We start from the raw sequence: 6,121 nt of genomic DNA, 5'->3' as shown, positions 1-6,121 counted from the left end.
ACTATTGGAATGATGAGGAAACGGGGTTGTTTGTTAAACGGTACTGATGACACTGGAATTCACCGTATTTTCGACTCCGATTTCGCATGCATTTTAGTTGTTTTATTGTTATTTTGTTATGTTATTACTATGTTTCTCTTTATTTTCAGGTTGTTACTTTAATCAGAGCCCCGATCGAGAACAGGAGTGAAAATGAGCTAAAAACCCTAAAATTCAGCATTTTACACTTGTGCCTCCCACTATGGCTGGCGCCATGGGTCCAGCCATGACGTGTCACAACTCAACTTCCCTCAACTGCCAAGTTCCCCACTACCTCCACTATGGCGCCACAATTTACTCTTATGGCAGGCGCCACAAGATGGAAAGTTTTCCCTCCCAATTTCAATCTGAAGGGTATCGTTGTCTTTTCCATTATTTTACTTGCCTATAAATAGAGACTCGAATTCATTTGTTTAATCATCCAAACTTAGAGCAGGTGCAAGCTTAGAGCAAACTTAGTTTCACTTAGGCATATATTCAGTATTTTAAAGTGGTAATCGCTTCGCATTGGGGTGTTACCACAATTGTGTAATCGAGTTTGTGATCGAGTCTATAATCGAGTTTGGAGCACTTTGGAAGGAAGTTAATTCTGCCGCCATTTTCATTTGTGCTTCGCATTTTATTCAATCCTCCGACTGGAGCAGGTTTTTATTACTTTGCCTTTATCTATTTTATTTTCCGCACTGTCTTTACTTTATTTATTTCTCGCACTCGCTTTACATTATTTATTTCTCTCACTCGCTTTACTTTATTTATTTCTCGCACTCGCTTTACTTTCATTTATTTCCCGCACTCGCACTACTTTTATTTATTTTCCGCACTCGTACTACTTTTATTTACTTTCCACACTCGCACTACTTTTATTTACTTTCCGCACTCACACTACTTTTATTTAAATTAAAATGCACCTTTACTTTACCATGTCTAACTAAACCTATAAGGTTAGAATGTAAGGATCGTAATGAACCGATAATCCGTACAATTGTTCGTAGAAACACTTAAGGGCTATTTTAACTTTCAACTTAAGTTTTCCCGCACTTAATTTCCGTTGGGTAAGATCGAAAGTCGTCGAACATCTTTTTAAACTTAATTGTTTTTAACTATTTCAAATACAGCGAAAGCGCTTTGTTTAGTTCATTAGGAGTTTTTAACATTAAGAAGAAAAGTGATTTTAAAACTATTTTCGGACGCGTTTATAAGTTTAGAGTCTGGTTCATGAGAACCTCTTTTGGTTAAGAAATCCAGGTTAAAATACTTTTCAACTTAGTCAAGATATTATATTTCTTAAAAATAGGTTTACTACTCTAACGCAATGCACACCTTTTTATAATTGACAATAAAAGGGTTTGATTAGGGAGTACAACTCGGTTCTGAATACGCGAAAGCGACAGTTCCCGTTAAATTGGTTTTTTTCAAAGTAGGAAACACTGCCCATAAGTAGTTCTATTATAGTAAACCCAACCATCCCAGCTAATTATTTCGAACTTAAACCCTCCCTGTTGCAACTAGTGCAACAGAGACAATTCGCAGGTCTCGCTACTGAGAACCCAAACCAACATTTAAAAATCTTTCTTCAATTAGCAAACACTTTTAAAACCAATGGAGCTTCTCCTGAGGCAATCTGTTTAAGATTATACCCTTTTTCCCTCAAAGATAAAGCCCTATCATGGTTAGATTCCCTTCCACCCAATTCCATTACGACTTGGGATAACCTTAAAAGAGTATTCCTTGCTAGATACTTTCCCCCGAGTAAGACCGCCGTTCTTCGGAACCATATAACTAGATTTACCCAAAACCAAGGAGAATCGTTGTTCAAAGGTTGGGAGAGATATAAAGAGTTGTTAAGAGCATGCCCACATCATGGTTTAGAAAATTGGTTAATCATTCATACCTTCTATAATGGACTTCACTATAACACTAAGATGACCATCGACGCTGCCGCAGGCGGTGCACTGATGAACAAACCGTATCCTGAAGCTAGTGCCCTCATTGAAGATATGGCTCAAAACCATCAATCATGTGGATTCGAATGAGCGACAGTTGAGAAGAAGGAAGCCCAAGGAGGAGTACATGAACTAAGCTCTATAGACATGATGCAAGCAAAAATGGACGCATTAGCCCTTAAGGTCCAGCATATGTGCATAAACCCGAATACTGTAGCTGCAGTTTCGTCGGATTGTGAGATATGTGGAACCAAAGGACACCAATCTACAGAATACAGTCTATTAAACAAACCCACTATGAGCAAGTGAACTACACCCAAGGGAACCCATATTCGAATACCTATAACCCTGGATGGAGGAATCACCCGAACTTCTCCTATAAGAACAATAACCTTATCCAAAATAATGCACCTCCGAGACAAACTGGTTACCAAGCCCCAAGACCAAATCAACCTATGCAACCTGTACCACCAAAGCCGGGCCTTGAGAAAATTATGGAAAATTTTATCACTGCTCAAACCCAACAAAACCAAGAGTTCATGAACCAGAACATTCACGTTAATGAACTGATTACCCAGTGAGGAACCAAGGTTGACCAAATAGTTACTCACACCAAGATGCTTGAAACCCAGATCCCTCAGGTAGCTTTAAACCAAGCCCCCCAAACCATACCTGGAGGACAGTTCCCTGGACAACCTCAACAGAATCCGAGAGGACAAGCAAATGCCATTACCCTACGAAGTGGGAACGCTTATGATGAGCCACCAAACCCAAGATGGAGTGAACTTAAAACTTCTAAGGAATATACAACACCCTCGGACGAAGTAAAGGAACCAGAGGAATCTGAAAAACAGGAAGGTCAAGAAAAAGGAGAAAAACCTAAAGATAAAACTTACGTACCACCCCCACCTTATAAACCACATATACCATATCCGCAAAGACTCAAACAAACCTAGATCAATAACCAATATCAAAAATTTATTAAAGTTATAGAAAAACTTCACGTACAAATCCCTTTCACAAAAGCCATCACCCGAATACCTTCTTATGCAAAGTTTCTCAAAGACATCCTTACCAACAAACGTAGACTCGACGATCCGAAACCCTTGGAATGCAATTCTATTTCCGAGAATAAGTTAGCCAAAAAAGATAAAGATCCTGGAAATTTCTCAATTCCTTGTCTTTTGGGTAGTCATGTCATCGAAAAAGCTTTTCTAGACTTAGGAGCTAGTGTGAGCTTAATGCTTTTAGCAGTTTGTGAGAGGTTAAACTTAGGAGAATTACAGCCTACTAAGATGTCACTTTAGTTAGTCGATAGATCTGTTAAGTATCCAATAGGAATTTTAGAAGATGTCCCTGTTAGGATAGGTCAGTTATTTAGCCTTACTGATTCTGTTATGATGGACATCAACGAAGATAATGATATACCAATCCTTCTAGGTAGACCATTCTTATCAACTGCAGGAGCCATAATAGATGTCAAGAGAGGAAAGTTGACCTTTGAGGTAGGTGACGAGAAAATAGAATTTATACTTTCGAAATTTCTTATGGCACCTGTGATGGGAGACGCATGTTATGCCTTAGATATCATTGATGAATGCGTTAGGGAATTAGAACAAGAAGAAATCATAAAAATAATTAAGTTGTCATCAACTCTCATATTGGAAGATGATGACTTTAGAAAACCCTACATCGATGATAACCTTTACGAATGTTTATCCCTTACCCCATATCTTATGCCATGCCCTAAGAAACAAACCTTAGAACTTAAGGAACTACCTAAGAACCTGAGATATGAGTTCTAATGCGGTGTTTCGCAAGTATACGAACGCGTCAGAGTAATATAAAAGATTATCGAATCCACAGAGACCAAGTGTCAATCTATCGTTATCCATTGTTACGGTGTTTATCAAAGGCAACCAAAATAAGTGTTTTTGGAGTGTGCAATGAAAAGTAAAGTGTTGAATAAAGATTAATTAATAAAGACAGGGTCGAATGTAATTCACGTAATCAATTAATAATCCAAGTACTTGCTAGCAGAGCTACTTATGGGCAGTGTTTCCTACTTTGAAAAGAACTAATTTAACAGGAACTGTCGCTTTCGCGTATTCAGAACCGAGTTGTACTCCCTAATCAAACCCTATTATTGTCACTTATAAAAAGGCGCGCATTGCGTTAGAATAGTAAACCTATTTTTAAGAAATATAGTATCTTGACTAAGTTGAAAAGTATTATAACCTGGATTTCTTAACCAAAAGAGGTTCTCACGAACCAAACTCTAAACTTATAAACGCGTCCGAAAATAGTTTTAAAATCTCTTTTCTTCTTAATGTTAAAATCTCCTAATGAACTAAAGAAAGCGCTTTCGCTGTTTTTGAAATAGTTAAAAATAATTAAGTTTAAAAAGACGTTGGACGGCTTTCGATCTTACCCAACGGAATTGAAGTGCGGGAAAAGTTAAGTTGAAAGTTAAAATAGCCCTTAAGTGTTTCTACGAACAATTGTACGGATTATCGGTTCAATTACGATCCTTACATTATAACCTTATAGATTTAGTTAGACATGGTAAAGTAAAAGTGCATTAAAGTAAATAAAAGTAGTGCGAGTGCGGAAAGTAAATAAAAGTAGTGTGAGTGCGGAAAATAAATAATTTAAAGCGAGTGCGAGAAATAAATAAAGTAAAGAGAGTGCGAGAAATAAATAAAGGTAAAGCGAGTGCGAGGAAATAAATAAAAGTAAAGCGAGTGCGAGGAAATAAATAAAAGTAAAGCGAGTGCGAGGGAATGAATAATTTAAAGCGAGTGCGAGAAATAAATTATTTAAAGCGAGTGCGAGAAATAAATAAAGTAAAGCGAGTGCGAGAAATAAATAAAGTAAAGCGAGTGCGGGAAAATAAATAAGATAAAGACAAGTAATAAAAACCTGATCCAATCGGAGGGTTGAATAAATTGCAAAGCAGAAATGAAAATGGCGGCAGGATTAACTTCCTTCCAAAGTGCTCCAAACTCGATTACAGACTTTATCATAGACTTGATTACACAATTGTGGTAACACTCCAATGTGAAGCGATTACCACTTTATAATACTGAATATATGCCTAAGTGAAAGAAAGTTGCTCTGAGTTTGCCTCTGCTCTAAGTTTGGATGATTGTAAAAGTGAATTCGAGTTTCTATTTATAAGCAAGTAAAAAGATGGAAATGACTTGGATGCCCTTCAACTTGAAAATGGGAGGGAAACTATTTTCCTCTTGTGGCGCCCGCCACAAGGCCAATCTGAGGCGCCTTAGTGGAGGTAGTGGGGAACGTGGGAGTTGAGGGAAGTTGAGCTTGGACACGTCATGGCAGGGTCTATGGCGCCAGCCATGGGATAGGCCACAAGTACAAAATGCTGAATTTTAGGGTTTTTAGCTCTTTTTCACTCCTTTTCTCGATCGGGGCTCCGATTAAAGTAAAAACCTGAAAACAAAGAAAAACATAGCAATAACACAACAAAATGATAATAAAACAACTAGAATGCATGTGAAATCGGAGTCGAAAATACGGTAAATTTTAGTGTTATCAAACTCTCCCACACTTAAACCTTTGCTTGTCCTCAAGCAAAACATTAAAAAGCTCATAAAAGAAAATTTGTGTAAACGAGTGTTTTAGGTAAAAATTCTAAGTTCATGTTGGGATGCAGTGATAAGTACTAACTGAGTGAACTAAGGGTATCATTATGACACTAATCCGCAAATACGGACATAAACTTCATTCCCATATTAACCAACCCATATTATCCCACAATACCTAGGCCTACCTCTTCATCTCTTTTGTGTCCTTTTCATTCAGGCGCAATCACATTAAGCCCGTTATTCGTACATGCTTCATAGTAGAGTGGCCTGTTAGTGATTATGATCTGAGCATGGGTTTTCTGGCACATAAATATGCGTAAACCTTTTTATTGGACCCAACTGTAGTTGTGGGGGATCGGATCGTAATCCGCTCTACCGAGTTCAGTGCCAGATACCTTTGAACCAACCAACAGTGGGTGAGTTTCTTTCTTTTTCTTTTTCTTTTTCTAGCAATTTTTTACAATCCTTTGGTTTAAATGACTTTGTGAGGGTCACCTATACCGGAGTTGCCTTTTTTGCTTTCTTTTA

General features: G+C 37.7%; 1 non-coding gene across 1 annotated transcript; it reads right to left on the bottom strand.

Moving 5' to 3' along the window:
* Positions 1-1,799: 1,799 nt before the first annotated feature.
* LOC127089560 (small nucleolar RNA R71) lies at positions 1,800-1,906 on the bottom strand. The gene has a single exon (XR_007791139.1). It is a non-coding gene; the product is annotated as a small nucleolar RNA R71 (small nucleolar RNA).
* Between the last annotated feature and the right edge of the window lie 4,215 nt (positions 1,907-6,121).

The sequence above is a fragment of the Lathyrus oleraceus genome, chromosome 5 (assembly GCF_024323335.1).
Source record: "Lathyrus oleraceus cultivar Zhongwan6 chromosome 5, CAAS_Psat_ZW6_1.0, whole genome shotgun sequence".
Taxonomy (NCBI): domain Eukaryota; kingdom Viridiplantae; phylum Streptophyta; class Magnoliopsida; order Fabales; family Fabaceae; genus Lathyrus; species Lathyrus oleraceus.
The sequence above is the reverse complement of the archived record's forward strand: the minus strand, read 5'-3'. Positions and strand labels throughout refer to the sequence as shown.